At 46.0% G+C, this 17705-nt stretch overlaps 1 protein-coding gene across 2 annotated transcripts in view; it reads left to right on the top strand.

Moving 5' to 3' along the window:
* The first annotated feature begins 3241 nt into the window (after positions 1-3241).
* Positions 3242-17705, top strand: part of PCMTD1 (protein-L-isoaspartate (D-aspartate) O-methyltransferase domain containing 1) — a 66039-nt gene continuing 51575 nt past the window's right edge. Inside the window, exon 1 of one of the 2 annotated variants that reach the window (XM_040354182.1) lies at positions 3242-3422. The gene's annotated coding sequence lies outside the window, so the exon portion shown is untranslated. Of the gene's footprint in view, positions 3423-16803; positions 16976-17705 lie in introns of those variants that run through there. The other variant, XM_040354184.1, reaches the window with a different exon arrangement.

Genomic DNA, 17705 nt, shown 5'->3' with positions numbered 1-17705 from the left:
CCCCCCCCCCCCCCCCCTTTCTTTTGGTGGTATTTAATCACCTTTGTGTTTTTTCTTTCTTGCGCTAGAAACAAATAACGACAATTTAAAAAAATAAATAAAAAAAATTAACTTTCTGCTATAAAACATATCTAATAAAAATGTAATTTCTTCATCAGTTTAGTCCAATATGTATTCTGCTACATGTTTTTGGTAAAAAAAAATCCAATAAGCATATTTTAAAAGTTATTGCATCTACTGGCCGCTAGCATCTCATCAACCACTGTGCGACCTGGCCGCTAGTATCTCATCAACCACTGTGCGACCTGGCCGCTAGTATCTCATCAACCACTGTGCGACCTGGCCGCTAGTATCTCATCAACCACTGTGCGACCTGGCCGCTAGTATCTCATCAACCACTGTGCGACCTGGCCGCTAGCATCTCATCAACCACTGTGCGACCTGGCCGCTAGTATCTCATCAACCACTGTGCGACCTGGCCGCTAGTATCTCATCAACCACTGTGCGACCTGGCCGCTAGTATCTCATCAACCACTGTGCGACCTGGCCGCTAGTATCTCATCAACCACTGTGCGACCTGGCCGCTAGCATCTCATCAACCACTGTGCGACCTGGCCGCTAGTATCTCATCAACCACTGTGCGACCTGGCCGCTAGTATCTCATCAACCACTGTGCGACCTGGCCGCTAGTATCTCATCAACCACTGTGCGACCTGGCCGCTAGCATCTCATCAACCACTGTGCGACCTGGCCGCTAGTATCTCAGCAACCACTGTGCGACCTGGCCGCTAGTATCTCATCAACCACTGTGCGACCTGGCCGCTAGTATCTCATCAACCACTGTGCGACCTGGCCGCTAGTATCTCATCAACCACTGTGCGACCTGGCCGCTAGTATCTCATCAACCACTGTGCGACCTGGCCGCTAGTATCTCATCAACCACTGTGCGACCTGGCCGCTAGTATCTCATCAACCACTGTGCGACCTGGCCGCTAGTATCTCATCAACCACTGTGCGACCTGGCCGCTAGTATCTCATCAACCACTGTGCGACCTGGCCGCTAGCATCTCATCAACCACTGTGCGACCTGGCCGCTAGCATCTCATCAACCACTGTGCGACCTGGCCGCTAGCATCTCATCAACCACTGTGCGACCTGGCCGCTAGTATCTCATCAACCACTGTGCGACCTGGCCGCTAGCATCTCATCAACCACTGTGCGACCTGGCCGCTAGTATCTCATCAACCACTGTGCGACCTGGCCGCTAGCATCTCATCAACCACTGTGCGACCTGGCCGCTAGTATCTCATCAACCACTGTGCGACCTGGCCGCTAGCATCTCATCAACCACTGTGCGACCTGGCCGCTAGCATCTCATCAACCACTGTGCGACCTGGCCGCTAGTATCTCATCAACCACTGTGCGACCTGGCCGCTAGTATCTCATCAACCACTGTGCGACCTGGCCGCTAGTATCTCATCAACCACTGTGCGACCTGGCCGCTAGTATCTCATCAACCACTGTGCGACCTGGCCGCTAGCATCTCATCAACCACTGTGCGACCTGGCCGCTAGTATCTCATCAACCACTGTGCGACCTGGCCGCTAGTATCTCATCAACCACTGTGCGACCTGGCCGCTAGCATCTCATCAACCACTGTGCGACCTGGCCGCTAGTATCTCATCAACCACTGTGCGACCTGGCCGCTAGCATCTCATCAACCACTGTGCGACCTGGCCGCTAGTATCTCATCAACCACTGTGCGACCTGGCCGCTAGCATCTCATCAACCACTGTGCGACCTGGCCGCTAGTATCTCATCAACCACTGTGCGACCTGGCCGCTAGCATCTCATCAACCACTGTGCGACCTGGCCGCTAGTATCTCATCAACCACTGTGCGACCTGGCCGCTAGCATCTCATCAACCACTGTGCGACCTGGCTGCTAGTATCTCATCAACCACTGTGCGACCTGGCCGCTAGCATCTCATCAACCACTGTGCGACCTGGCCGCTAGCATCTCATCAACCACTGTGCGACCTGGCCGCTAGTATCTCATCAACCACTGTGCGACCTGGCCGCTAGCATCTCATCAACCACTGTGCGACCTGGCCGCTAGTATCTCATCAACCACTGTGCGACCTGGCCGCTAGCATCTCATCAACCACTGTGCGACCTGGCCGCTAGTATCTCATCAACCACTGTGCGACCTGGCCGCTAGCATCTCATCAACCACTGTGCGACCTGGCCGCTAGTATCTCATCAACCACTGTGCGACCTGGCCGCTAGTATCTCATCAACCACTGTGCGACCTGGCCGCTAGTATCTCATCAACCACTGTGCGACCTGGCCGCTAGCATCTCATCAACCACTGTGCGACCTGGCCGCTAGTATCTCATCAACCACTGTGCGACCTGGCCGCTAGCATCTCATCAACCACTGTGCGACCTGGCCGCTAGTATCTCATCAACCACTGTGCGACCTGGCCGCTAGTATCTCATCAACCACTGTGTGACCTGGCTGCCAGCGTCCTAGCAACCAGTGATAATGTGTGACCTGGCTACCAGTGTCCTAGCAACCAGTGATGCTGTGTGACCTGGCCGCTGGCATCTCAGCAACCACTGTGTGATCTGGCTGCCAGCGTCCTAGCAACCAGTGATAATGTGTGACCTGGCTGCCAGTGTCCTAGCAACCAGTGACGCTGTGTGACCTGGCTGCCAGCGTCCTAGCAACCAGTGACGCTGTGTGATCTGGCTGCCAGCGTCCTAGCAACCATTGACGCTGTGTGACCTGGCTGCCAGTGTCCTAGCAACCAGTGATAATGTGTGACCTGGCTACCATTGTCCTAGCAACCAATGATGCTGTGTGACCTGGCTGTCAGCATCTCAGCAAACAATGACGCTGTGTTTCCTAGCAGCCAAGGGTTTTTGCAAAAATGATGCCGCCACATGCTTCCTAGCAACCAAAGATGCTGCCAGCATCCTAGCAACCAAGGACAGGAAGGAGAGATGGCAAACCTCAAGTGGCGTCCGCCCTCAGCACTGCTCCACATCATTGATCTGGCAGATGAAAAATGCTCCGATATTTACACTAACAAAAATGATGAATTTCCTTTCTTTATTCCCCCCAAAGTTTGAAACCAATCACATGATCCTGTGTAAGTTTATAGGAGATTGTAGTTCTTCGATCTATTGAAGGGCTGTGGGGAGCCCCCTGGTGGCTGATGGAGGGGGTGTTTTCCCGTGTAGAGGGAGGCTGGGGATGCGGCCTGACAGAACCCAGGCTGTACACGGGCCTGTATGCGCTCCGCACTCCCCCCGTGTCCTGCATCGCCACAGACAGCTCGGGTCAGATCCTAGAAGACGGCGGGCGAGCAGGGACCGAGTGTGCCGCCAACCCTGACACCCTTCCCCGCTTCTCATGGTGAGTGGCTCAGGAGAAGATAAAGAGGAGATCTCTCCCCCTCCCGGCTTGTGGCGCAGTCACAGCTGTTTGTGTGCCAGGCAATTCAGGGGCCCTGACAGGAGGAGGGGGCGGGGCCTGCTGCTGCTGGGACTTGTAGTTCTTCAGGGTCATCCTTGTTTAGTGTCCCCCCCCCCCTCTGTACATGTGGCATTGTCTCCCCCTCCCCCACTGACAGCTCTCCTATGACAACTGTGACTGAACTTTTCCCTGTCTTCCCAAATCCTGGGGCTCATTCACACACTATAGAATGGTTCCCTGTGTGCCCATCACACCGTATCGCTGTGTAATGCGTACACCTGGCTGCCGGGTCACTTTGTGACACTCTAATAAACTTTAATCTCTTGCTGACCACCAGCAGTACAGGTACCGAGGGCGAGCAGCTGTACTTCCTGGTTTAGAAGCGTGCGCCCCCTGGTGGCATGTGCTGTGATCGGACACGAGTTTGTCAGCAGGTTACAGCCAATTGTTTTGGCTGTATGCCTGCCGATTGTCTGTAGCCAATCACAGGACAGAGATCTGTCTGGGTTTCTCCCTGCTATCAGGCACAAGATGTGATCTCGGGAGTGTTTGGGATCTTAGTCCCAATCCACCTTTCCAAAACTCAAAAAGAAAATATGGACGGCCGCACACCAAAAAAACTTTAAAAGTTAGCCTTTAATGGTAAAAAAGGAACATTTTGTTTTAGCTATGACTAAGCACTGAACCCCAGTGTGAAACGCGTCAGATATATACCCCACTGCTCGCTGTGCTTTGTAGTGCTGTTTTCCTTTTTTACCATTAAAGGCTTTTTTGGTGTGCGGCCGTCCATATTTTCTTTTTGAGTTTTGCTTCGTGCATTGCCGACACCCACGGTTCCTGAGAGGACACTGATTGCACTCACCTAGAGCGGCAGTTTCTCCCTTCCCACCTTTCCAAAACCCGCCAGGAAGTCGACACCACATGCCGCTAATCACGGGCTCAGGTGTGTTCATAACCCGCACGTGCAAAGCCCGCCAGGAAGCCGACACTACATACAGCTAATCACTAAGGATGGGCTCAGGCGTGTTTGTAACCCACACGTGCAGAGCCCACCAGGAAGCTGACACTACATACCACTAATCACTAAGGATGGGCTCAGGCGTGTTTGTAACCCACACGTGCAGAGCCCGCCAGGAAGCCGACACTACATACCGCTAATCACTAAGGATGGGCTCAGGCGTGTTTGTAACCCACACGTGCAGAGCCCGCCAGAAAGCCGACACTACACAACGTTAATCAAGAATGGGCTCAGGCGTGTTTGTAACCCACACGTGCAGAGCCCGCCAGGAAGCTGACACTACATACCGCAAATCACTAAGGATGGGCTCAGGCGTGTTTGTAACCCACACGTGCAGAGCCCGCCAGAAAGCCGACACTACACAACGTTTATCACTAAGGATGGGTTCAGGCGTGTTTGGAACCCACACGTGCAGAGCCCGCCAGGAAGCCGACACTACATACCGCTAATCACTAAGGATGGGCTCAGGCGTGTTTGGAACCCACACGTGCAGAGCCCGCCAGGAAGTCAGCACAGAGCTAATTGCAGGCAGTGAGAAATTTCTCGATCTCTGCAGCCACGGATCAGGAAAATGTCTCACTGCCTGCGATAAGTGCAGTGCCGACTTCCTGGTGGGGGTTCTGAACACGCCTGACAAATACAGGGGGAACGCACAAGAAGTAAGGTAGGCACTACTTTTTTAAGGTGGCACCGTACCAAACTGCACAGTACCATGCAGTTTGGTGGCTGCAAACAGCAACAAGGTCAGGGTGTTCCTGTGCGGCGCAGGAAATGTACACAGCGTGTGATTTTCCCATAATTGGCATGGGCCGTGCCAGCGATGTAAGCTGAGCTGCGCATGCTCGGCTCAGTCTACATACCAGGGAAGGCTGCAAGCAGGCAGGTAGGTGTAGTTGCAGAAGAGGCATTGCAGAAAAGAGCCCCCTTCTCGCAGTTTGTGACTTTAGTTAGGTTTTAACTTACCACAGATCCTTAGTCAATTCTGGGGGCTCAATTAAACGCTGAACTATATTTAGTTTGCCCAAGCAAGGTTTTTTTTTTTTTTTAAACCCTTTAGGACAGCATTATGTATATACATCACTGTTGTGGGGTGCACTCTATTAGGGCTCCCAGAACTGTGAAAAATGGGAGCCAGTAGGCGTGACTCCCTGTGATGCCAGCACTGTGTAGCCAGTCACAGTGTGGGAAGATCGGGAGCCCCACCCACCAGCTCCTGGCATCACAGACAATTTAAAGTGGAACTAAATCCATCAACTTAAAGGGGTTGTAAAGGTACAATTTTTTTCCTAAATAGCCTCCTTTACCTTAGTGCAGTCCTCCTTCACTTACCTCATCCTTCCATTTTGCTTTTAAATGTCCTTATTTCTTCTGAGAAATCCTCACTTCCTGTTCTTCTGTCTGTAACTACACACAGTAATGCAAGGCTTTCTCCCTGGTGTGGAGTGTCGTGCTCGCCCCCCTCCCTTGGACTACAGGAGAGTCAGGTCTCTACGTTGCAGATGGAGAAAGGAGCTGTGTGTTAGTGGGCGTCCTGACTCTCCCGTAGCCCAAGGGAGGGGTCGAGCGCAACACTCCACACCAGGGAGAAAGCCTTGCATTACTGTGTGGAGTTACAGACAGAAGAACAGGAAGTGAGGATTTCTCAGAAGAAATAAGGACATTTAAAATCAAAATGGAAGGATGAGGTAAGTGAAGGAGGACTGCACTAAGGTAAAGGAAGCTATTTAGGGGGAAAAAATTGTACCTTTACAACCGCTTTAAAGTAAAACGAATGGCAAATCCTTTTTTCATTTTGGGTAGCGCATGGGATAGATATACCCCGTAATTTCTTTATTTTAATTTTTTTGCCATCTGTGTCCTATAGGGGAGATTGCCCTTCACTTCCTGTCCCATAGCCAAAGCAGGAAGTGAGAGGGAATACCTCCAAAGTGAGGAAATCCTGGGTTGTCATAAGAACTAGTGTCTCCACTTTCCCTTTCAATGATATTGGTAAACAGAAGAAAATAGAGAGGGTGGAGCTCCCCAACAGCAGCACATAAAAACTGTCAGGTGTTCTAATCCCTCTCCACTTTTATCCAAAACCTAAAAGTAAAGTTTGCCTTTAGTTATACTTTGTTTCCAAAAACTGTTCCTGTACATTCAAGACATGCCTTGAATGATGGCTGGTGTCATAGCTGATCACATGTGCAGCACCATGGCAACTGCACATCAAACAGAGGCTAGCTTTCTTGGCTGTAGGGGTTTAGTTCTGTTTTAAAGCCCTGGCAATAGCCAGTATAAAAGGGGTTAATAAAATACTTATTAAAGTGTTACTAAACCCAGAACCCTGCATTCTCTATATCTGGTCTCCCACAGAGCATGGAAATGCAATTATTTTAGTAAGTATAAACTGCTAAATACCCTTTTTCATCAGCAGTATATAACAGTCTTATGACTTTTATCAGTGTCTGGTTAAAGCTTGTAGGAGGAGTTTTCATTCTCCTCTGACTGTCCTATGAGGCTGACCCCTGACCCTCTGTCTGGACAGTGCTGATTGGCCCTGTGCTGATCACATGCACTCTCCCAAGTAAAAGAAAAGCTCTCTAGCGATACCCACCAAACTGAGCATGTGCAGAGTGCCCCAAAGGCTCTGTACTATCAGAAGATGGTTAGGGGACAGTTGAACAATGGGAGGATCAGAGAACACAGGATCAAACAGCCTTTTAACACAGTGCAGAGGATTAACCCTTTAGGTTCCACAGCAAGTATAACAAGGATGCTTTACTGAATATACAGACTCATTTTACTGTTGTGGGTTTAGTAACACTTTTTAATACCTTTCTATCCTGTGTTACTTCTCCTGCAGACCCTTTGCAGCTACTTGTACATATTTGGCATTTCTCAGCAGGTTCAGATGGTGAGAATACCCGATCATGCCTGTGTAATGTACACTGACATGGACGCTTGTAGTCTCCATTGGGAGAGCATGTGACAGGGTGACAACGCAGGAGAACAATTAGGAACAGTAAAGTCCTGTACACACGATCGGATATCTGATGGACTCCAATCCGATGTATTTTTTCGCCGGATATCCGATGAAGCTGACTTTCATCAGTCTTGCCCACTCACCATCAGACTAAAATCCGACCGTGCCAAAACGCGGTGACGTAAAACACTACGACGAGCCAAAAAAAATGAAGTTCAATGCTTCCGAGCATTCCGATGGACTTCCACACACACGATCGTTTTTTTATATCGTTTTTTTATCCATACGAAAAATTTTAAACGTGTTCTATTTTTTTTTCACCGATGAAAAACCAAACCGATGGGGCCCACACACGATCGGTTTGACAGTCCATTGGTCTGTTTTCATCGGACAAACCGATCGTGTGTACAGGGCTTAAGTGTTGTCACCCTATGAGGACATATTCAGACTGGCGCATGCCCGTACACACGATTTAAAAAGAGGGGGAAATATACTGCTTTTGATGTGATCGTGCGATAATCGGATCGTTAGTACAGAGATTTTGAGAGCCAAACACAACAGTTCATCCGGACACGAAAATTTTCCTCGTACTATACCTAATTGTACAATTTTTGTTTAGTCAGTACAGTTGTCATCCGAAAATACACTACAACACATTACATCAGGGTTTGACAAATTTGCTTGGAATCTAGGAGCCAGCTAAAAAAGTTAGGAGCCAGAAAACGCACCCGTCCCAACGAGCTTGCGCGCAGAAGCAAACACATATGTGAGTAGCGCCCGCATATGTAAACGGTGTTCAAACCACACATGTGAGGTATCGCTGCGATTGGTAGAGCGAGAGCAATAATTCTAGCCCTAGACCTCCTCTGTAACTTAAAACATGCAACATGGAAATTTTTTTAAACGTTGCCTATGAAGATTTTAAAGGGTAAAAGTTTGTCGGCATTCCACGAGCGGACACAATTTTGAAGCGTGACATGTTGGGTATGAATTTACTCGGCGTAACATTATCTTTCATAATATTAAAAAAAAAAAAATGGGGATAACTTTACTGTTGTCTTATTTTTTTTAATTAAAAAAAGTGTAATTTTTTCCCAAAAAAGTGCGCTTGTAAGACCGCTGCGCAAATACGACATGACAGAAAGTATTGCAACGATCACCATTTTATTCTCTAGGGTGTTAGGATAAAAAATATATATAATGTTTGGGGGTTCTAATTAGAGGGAAGAAGATGGCAGTGAAAAATAGTGAAATGACATTAGAATTGCTGTTTAACTTGTAATGCTTAACTTGTAATACCAACGGCCACCACCAGATGGCGCCAGCTCACATCTGGTGGTAATAACTTGTAATACCAACGGCTCACCACCAGATGGCGCCAGCTCACAAAAAAAAACAACATTTTTTTTTGGCCCACCTTCCAAGCCAAGTCGCCAGGACACTATTTCTAGTCGCCATGGCGACCTGGTGACCGGGATTTGTCGAGCCCTGCATTACATCACTTCCGATTTTTTTTTTTTGCTGACATTTTTTTTTTTTGCTGACTTTAGTTACCTATTCAATTTCTACTTGCGACTAGTAAGCGAAAAAATTCGGACGATCTGTCGTCTGATTTTCGGGTCGTGTGTACGGGCATAACAGTACAATTTTTTCTGTGTGTGAACATCTGTAGCCAGATTTATACTCCCATTTGTAGAAATCGATGGTCGGCGCCGCTATCGTTCTCATGTAACTGCTCATCTGCAGTTGCATACAATTACCGCCCCCCACCGACAGTTTACATCCAAGTTCTGCCTGCACACAAGCTAGACACAGCTGATCATCCAGTATGTATACAAGCATTGATCAGAGTGACACCTCTGAATAGAGACCTTCATATCAGGATCACCCTTCAGAGCAGAGCCTATATCAGATTTTAGTAGTTGGCTTTCTGTATACTGTATTTGGACTGCTGACCATCCATCAGCAACAAAGTACCGTTTTTCTCATCACCCAGGCGGTGGCGTCATACTGCCTGTGTTGTCACAGCAGTGTTTACCGTGAGCCTCGGAGCAGTTCTCATCTGTCATACAGTTCAGCAAGCTCTAAACTCTGCTTAGAAGAAAGCCTGAAGATCTGTCAGGTTACTTCCACTTTCTTTGTTCTTCTCAGCTCAGCACTGCACTTGGACGTTATGCAACTTGCAGGCCCTTCCCCATAAATAGACAGACGTTTACCTGCCATAAATAATAATAAACATGACATCAGTGCAGCTCCGCAAACCAAACAACTGCTTCAATGAGTCATCCTTATCAGATAATAGAAACATGGATTTTCATAGTCATGATCCTTATTTAAAAACATGTTGTCTGTGTGGGAAATATGCTAAATTGTTTCACATGCTGACAATAAATAAACATCCCAAGACACGTGTGTAGGTAATCTATGGAGGATACAGTTACCTGTAGAATGGGCAGATTGGGTAAACTGCAGTGCAAAGAGCAGATTGCAGTCTATTGCTGCAAGGTTAGGATTTGACAGGAGTAGCGAATATAATAAATGGCCAGGTTGTGTAAGCTCAGTGTTTTTAGCATTTTTCCAGGATTTTTTCTAACCTTTGTATGGACACAGGTGTCAGGCTTTAACGTGTTTTTTTTTTTTTTTTTTTTTTTGGAAAGCTAGTTACTAGGCAAGAAAGCACACAAAAACGAGTGTTACAGGCATGTTCACACAGTCCCATAGAAGTCTGTTGTGGTCAAAACATGTGAAGCTCCCTTCTTTTTTTTTTTGGTTGAGTAGGGGGGGGGGGGGCTTCAAGCAACACTGTGCTCAGGTATGATTAGTCTTCTATAAAAATAATAGTTCTAGTGTAGTGCTCTAAAGCATTTCTGGTAAAGCGTAAAGTCGTGCTTCGAATGGCTCGGCCTTATTCTAGACGCTACAATTTTCATCCAGCTTTTGACCTCAGAAATAATAGAGGGATCAAGGCAATCTGCCACAAACTGTTTTGATTGTGACACAGTTGGGACCCTTACACAAGGGGTGGGCTCCGTTGGAGTCTGCCTGCTTAGCGGGGAATCTGTTTGCTGGTCTGTGTCCGAATCGCTTATGCAGAGGAGATGCAGCCTGCTCTCCTCTTTGGGCAGTCGGAAGTAAACAGACCACCTGTCCTTTTACGTTGATAAAGGACAATCTGCAACTCCATACATGCTTGAGCATGTATGGAGTTGCGGATGGTCATTTATCACTTTGGCAGCTGAGCAACTGCACATCCTGCACCCGACTAGTCGCTCAGGAGGAGTTTCACTAAGGCCCCTTTCACACTGGGGCGGGGGTGGCGTCAGCGGTAAAGCGCCGCTGTTTTTAGCGGCACTTTACCGTCAATTTTGTGGCGCTATTCGGCTGCTAGCGGGGCGCTTTTACCCCCCCCACTAGCGGCCGAGAAAGGGTTAAAACCACCGCAGAGACGCTTTGCCGGTGGTATAGCCACGGTGCCCCATTCAATGGGCAAGAGCGGTATGCACACCGCTCCAAAGATTCTGCTAGCAGGACTTTTTTTTACCATCCTGCTAGCGCAGCGCTCCAGTGTGAAAGCCCTCGGTGCTTTCACACTGGAGAGACAGCAGCGGCTCTTTCAGGGCGCTTTGCAGGCGCTATTTTTAGCGTTTATAGTGCTTACAAAGCGACCCAGTGTGAAAGGGATCTAATCTGGGGCAGTAGCACCTTTTTGTTGTTGTTTATGTCCTGTCCGTTTACACCTGACTGCCATCCGATCCACTAGATGGATGGGGATCGGATTGCTTATCCATCTGTTTTTAGCAGACAGGATCGGATATCGCCGGATGTCAATGGACATATATCCATTGACTCCATAGGGGAGAATGGAGTGTCCGATAAGATCCACCTGAAAAACTGACAGACCGACCCGACGGATCCGCCCGTATGAAAGTGCCTTTAGTGGAAGGTTGTGTTTATCTTTTGATGGTTGAAAGCTGTTTGAAAAGCATGAAATTGCTTGAAAATTGTCATGTGTATAATCGGCATTGCCAAGCACCCGGTACCATTAGTACCATCTTTCCTTTTGTGGGCTTCCAGTGAAAGTATCCTTTGACTTTTTCCTGTGGGATAGTTTGAATCAGTCCTGATTTTGTACCATGTGCTTTAACAGTATATAAAGAGTTGCATGTAAACATGACTGACCATTTTTCTCTTGGTTTTTATCTGTGGTTTACAGAGTAGTGTGGTTCTATAGCTGGCCCACCCCTTCTCCACCATTATCTGACCAGGCTGAACTTAAGAGACAGACTTCTGACTGACTGCTCACAACCCCTGCCTCCTTTGAACACTGCCAGAAGAGATATCTGCATCCCTCCTTGCCATGCAACCCTTTGCCTCTTCTGTTTTCTTTGTATTAACTGAGCCGAAGACCAGCTAGTTCGGAGAACTTTACTACCGTAGTAGCCACCATTTCCAAATAAAACAAGCTGACAACAAACACGTTGGCTACTACATTTGTTCCAGAAAGAATATTGTGTGTGTGTGTGTGTGGTGTATTGGTCTTGTGTTTTAATGAATTACAGGGCTTCTCTTAAAGTGGAGGTTCCATCAAAAAAACAATTTTGCTTTAAACTGTAGCTTGCACCTAAAAAAGAAAAGAAAAAAAGATTTTTTTTTTTTTACTCATCTGGAAATGCCTGTTGCTATGTGGTCCCACGAAATCTGCCTTTGAAACCACCTAGGATTCTGACATCCTCTCCCTCTAATGCTCCTGGGAAATGTGTGTCATCATTTCCCATGATGCAGTGCGCTGTCCAATTATCACTCTCCATCCAAGACTTCCAGGAAGTTAGGCCCAGATTCACAAAGGAGATACGACGGAGTATCTCAGATACTCCGTCGTATCTCAGATACTCCGTCGTATCTCTCAGAGTATCTATGCGACTGATTCATAGAATCAGTTACGCATAGATAGCCATAAGATCCGACAGGTGTAATTGTTTTACACTGTCGGATCTTAAGATGCAATACCGCGGCTGCCGCTGGGGGGAATTTGCGTCGTAAACCAGCGTCGGGTATGCAAATTAGGAGTTACGGCGATCCACAACGGTTTTTCGCGTTTTGCTACGTTGCTGCTCGTTTTTGGTGCTTTAACTTTACACAGCACACGTATGTGCTGTATAAAGTATGGCCGTCGTTCCCGCGTCGAAATTTAAAAAATCACGTCGTTTGCGTAAGACGTCCAGGAATACGGAAGTACGCTACGCACGTCGCCGTTCGAAAAAATGACGTCACTTCGCGCAAAGCACGGCGGGTAATTCAAAAGGGAGCATGCGCAGTAGGTCCGGCGCGGGAGCGCGCCTAATTTAAATGGCACACGCACCTTTGAATTACGCGGGCTTACGCCGGAGGCCGCCGGCGTAGGTTTTCATTGCAAGTGCTTTGTGAATCAGGCACTTGCGATATACGTTACGCCGCCACACTTCTACCTGAATCTGGGCCATAGTGCTTGTAGGCTTCACAATGCCCACAAGCAAAATGACAATGGTGTAGATATAGTTTTATAAACTCTCTTTTTTGAATATCTATGCGGATCGGCGGCGGATTCTAAAATAGTAAGTGACCGGATTTATATTATAAAAACGCAGGATGAAAGGACATACATTTAAAAAATGCTAATTGTGGTTGGAACTCCGCTTTAAGCCACTGCCATTTACAACACAATCCACTGCTACTGTCGTAATCTTCTCTGAACTAGCTGGCAGCTCCACGAGGTCACGGACTTAGTGTTTTATTAGTACAAACAGAGGAGTTAAAACCTAACCAGTTTCTTGTGACTTTAAATAGTTTGGACCAAGATGGTCCAACAAACTTTTTGCTTCACTAACAGATGCAGCGACTGTGAATGCTGTATAAACTGTATGTAGTCTCAGCTTCCTGCTCCCAGGAGAAAATCAAGCCAGGCTGAGCGCTGCTCACCATTCACAGGAAACCCTGTATTTCATCAATGGATTCAAGGCTACCTCTGAGGTGGAGAGGCAGACAGATGCTGTCACAAACCCCACCTCACTCAATCAGAGGAAGCTTTGTATTGATGAAATACAAAGCTTTCCTGTGAATGGTTGAGCAGCACTCAGCCTGACTTGATTTTGGTCTAGAAGCAGGGTGGAAGTCCCTCATCTTACTGCTGAACACAGAGCTGTATACTATATGTAGCTGTACAGCACTTCCAATGGGTGCATCTGTTAGTAAAGCAAATAATTCAAATTGTGAAAGGAAAAAAAAACCTTTGTCCGACCAAACTCGCATCGGAATTCCATCGGAGTAAAAGAGAACATGTTCTCTATCTAAACTACGACGAAATTCATCAGAACATCCAATGGGCATACACACGATCGGAATTTCCGATGGAAAAAGTCAGACGTTTTCCATCGAAAATTCCGATCATGTGTACGAGGCATAAAACTGCGCACCCTAAACTAACAAATACCAATGAGAATTACAAGTGAATGCAAATACTTGTGTATGCAGAGCTGCTCATACTGAGACCAAAGGTCTAAAAAGTGAAGGGAACATTTTGCAAAAAAAAAATTCATACCGCGCTCTATCATAAATATAATTCAATGTTAAAGTCCATAAATTGCCACTGTGAATGTGCGCAAATCTCCTACTCACCACACAAACACGACACCCATTACAGATAGTATAATGGGCCTGAGTGACACCAGGATGGATCCTCCAATGGAAGAAACGGTCAACACCAGTATAAAGCAACACGATATGGTTCATATATCAAAGAGAGAAAGGGAACTCCTCATGGTGTAGTATAAAACTAATTTATTTCATAAACAAACATAGGCACTTACAGTTCAGTAAACTTCAAACGGCTTGTGGACAACAGCAGGTATGCCAATTGCATTGCATCTGCATTCCAGGGAGCAGAAGTGACGTGTCACGCACTAGCGAACCAATGCGTTTCTTCAGGGGTCATATCATAAAAAGTATATTTACTTCACTTGATTGGAGATTTATCGGCGGCAGTTTATGGACTTTAATATTTATTTATATTTATGATAGAGCAGGGTATGAAAATTTATTTTGCAAATTTTTCCTACAAATAATTTAAATAGACTAGCTTGGTCCAACAAATTATTTATTTTTAACGCTTTATTTTCATTTTATATAGAGAAATACAGGAAAATATGTGAAACTTTAATATGTTACAGTTAAAAACAGGTCACAATAACGTTTCACATTTTTTTAGACCAATCGTAGATATTACATCGGTCAATATTCTCTAGATGAAATCTACCACAAAAAATATCACATCTTTAGTAGTACATCAGAAAACAAGACTATATCATTAAAGTGGAACTTTAGCCAGCAAATTTAGTCCTGCTCCTCGCTTCAGGCTGCCCTCTTTTGCAGGTATAGCGATGGAAAACATAAAAAATATGTGTCTGTACTCTTTAAAATCCAGTAATACCCTATCACCCCCTGCTCTGCACATGCTCCGTTGCTCTCCATTTTTAGACACTGCCGAGTTTGTAGAGACCGATCTGCTGACAGCTTTAAATTGGAATTAAACCCTCCTATCCTTTACAGCCAAGGAAGCTGCTTCTGTTTAATCTGCAACTGCCATGGTGCTCACACATAGAGTTAGCTCAGTTGTGACACCAGTAATTTGATGGTTTGACAGTTTGGATGAGGACACAAGCAAATGTGACAGTTGGCAATTCCAGGAATGTAACTGTTTTTTAAAACTGTTAAATCAATGTGTTTAGTTCAGCTTTATGATTTACTGCTGTTCAGGGGCTCTGGGCTTCAGCAAAATGGCAGCAAGAAGAAACAGGAGCAATGCTGGAGGCAATTTACAGCATGCACTTATTTTGGTAGCATAATTATTAAAGCTGAACTCCACCCAAAAGAGGAAGCTCCGCTTGTTAGCACACTCCTCCTTTTCACTGTCACATTTGGCACGTTTTGGGGGGAGCACAGGTACCCGCTCCCACTTCAGATTGTGGCCCTCCTCCTTCCCCCACAGTCTTCTGGGACACAAAAAAGGTCTAAATTTAGTTATTGGTACTGTACCACCAAAGTCCATTCTTGCCTCCTATTCCCAATTTCTTGCTTTCATACTGTCGGGACAAATGTACCATATATAAATACTCTCTGTTGTGGCACTCCTCTTCACAATTCTGCAAAGAAACCAATCGGCTTCCAGATTTTATTGCCAAAGCTTAATTGAACAAGCTGAGGTTAGAAGCTGATTGGTTTCAATGCAGAAATGTGACACATTTTGCCCTCTCTAGCTTTTGTAAATAAACCCCTCCATGTCTAATGGGGTAAGAGGTGGATCCAAGTTAGTCAAATGCAGTCTAGTTTAGGAAGTAGCAAAGTTGAAAAGCCTGCCACTGGGAAATGGGAGGGTCTGTCGTGCATTGAATTTCAGATAATGAACTTTTGGCTAAATTCTATTTTTTTTTTATGTTTCCTATCATACGATTACATGAATTACTTATTTAAAGCGGAGCTCCACCCTAAAGTGGAACTTCCGCTCATCGAATCCCCCCCCCCCCTTCGGCGCCACAATTGGCAACTTTCAGGGAGAGGGGGGACAGAATACCTATCTTTGACGGGTATCCTTTCCCACTTCCGGGAGTCTGGCCGTGGCCGTGATGTCACCGTGGGGCTCCCTCCTCCCCCCTACCCTGGCCATCGGCTACAAGGAGAGAGGAGTGGGGCCTCGCACATGCGCAGTAGGGTTCCCGGCGTGAAGCCAAAAGGCTACACTGCCGGGTTCCCGTACCCGCAATGGCGGCGGCAGTGTAGCCTTTCGGCTTCACGCCAGGAACCCTACTGCCGACATCGCTGGACTCCAGGACAGGTAGGTGTCCATTTATTAAAAGCCAGCAGCTGCTGTATGTGTAGCTGCTGGTTTTTATTTTTTTTTTTCCCCGGAGCTCCTCTTTAACGTCACAAGAAACCTGGAGTTAGACTTTAACAAGCCTTTTAAAAGTGTATTTGTGGTTGGCATGCAACGTGGACCCAGCTTCATCTTATTTACTAAGCTAAATGAACATAAAATTTGCTAAAAGAGCATTCACTTTGATAAGTGGACAGTCTCTACAGCTTTAAAATTAAAATCAGATGTTAATTTTTCACTTTGTATTTCAGTTATTTATTAGCTGACTCCTATTACTCTAAACTATCTTGAAGTTTGTAAACTCACTTTGTGAAGTCCCTACACATTTTCTTCTTTGAATTCTGTGACACGTATTCATTATGCCCTGTGAGTAGGCACTGTTGTGTCACACATTTCACAGAGCCTGCCTTCTGAACTACAGAGGTGCTGAGAGGAGTCTCAGGAGGCAGAGTCAGTACAGGAATCACTGCTTGCAGGCAGCAAGGTACCATGGGATATATAGTCCTTAGAAATCGAAAGTAAACATCAGAAGAGAAACTGCAAAGCATGCAGGGAATCCAGGACGTTGTGGAAAGAGATGGTCAACAGACAGAACAGAGATTTTTCAAGTAAGCTTATATTGGATTGTAAAAAAAAATAACCATTGTTTGTATTGTTGTTACAATGCTGTTTAAGAATGAAAGTGTATGCTGTGACCATAGAACCTCTGGTGAGAATTAAACCTTAAAATCGAGTAGCTTGCAATGTGAATAACAAAAGGATGTTATTCACAGTGATGTAATGCACAGAGCACAACACATTTCTATATATTGCATCAATGTTGGAATGTAGTAGTAGAAACTAACACCTGATTATTTCTTATACAGGTGGTTCTCAAAAAATTAGCATATTGTGATAAAGTTCATTATTTTCTGTAATGTACTGATAAACATTAGACTTTCATATATTTTAGATTCATTACACACAACTGAAGTAGTTCAAGCCTGTTATTGTTTTAATATTGATGATTTTGGCATACAGCTCATGAAAACCCAAAATTCCTATCTCAAAAAATTAGCATATCATGAAAAGGTTCTCTAAACAAGCTCTTAACCTAATCATCTGAATCAACTAATTAACTCTAAACACCTGCAAAAGATTCCTGAGGCTTTTAAAAACTCCCAGCCTGGTTCATTACTCCAAACCGCAATCATGGGTAAGACTGCCGACCTGACTGCTGTCCAGAAGGCCATCATTGACACCCTCAAGCAAGAGGGTAAGACACAGAAAGAAATTTCTGAACGAATAGGCTGTTCCCAGAGTGCTGTATCAAGGCACCTCAGTGGGAAGTCTGTGGGA

The sequence above is a fragment of the Rana temporaria genome, chromosome 5, assembly GCF_905171775.1.
Source record: "Rana temporaria chromosome 5, aRanTem1.1, whole genome shotgun sequence".
Lineage (NCBI taxonomy): Eukaryota > Metazoa > Chordata > Amphibia > Anura > Ranidae > Rana > Rana temporaria.
This window is presented reverse-complemented; position numbering and strand designations above follow the sequence as displayed.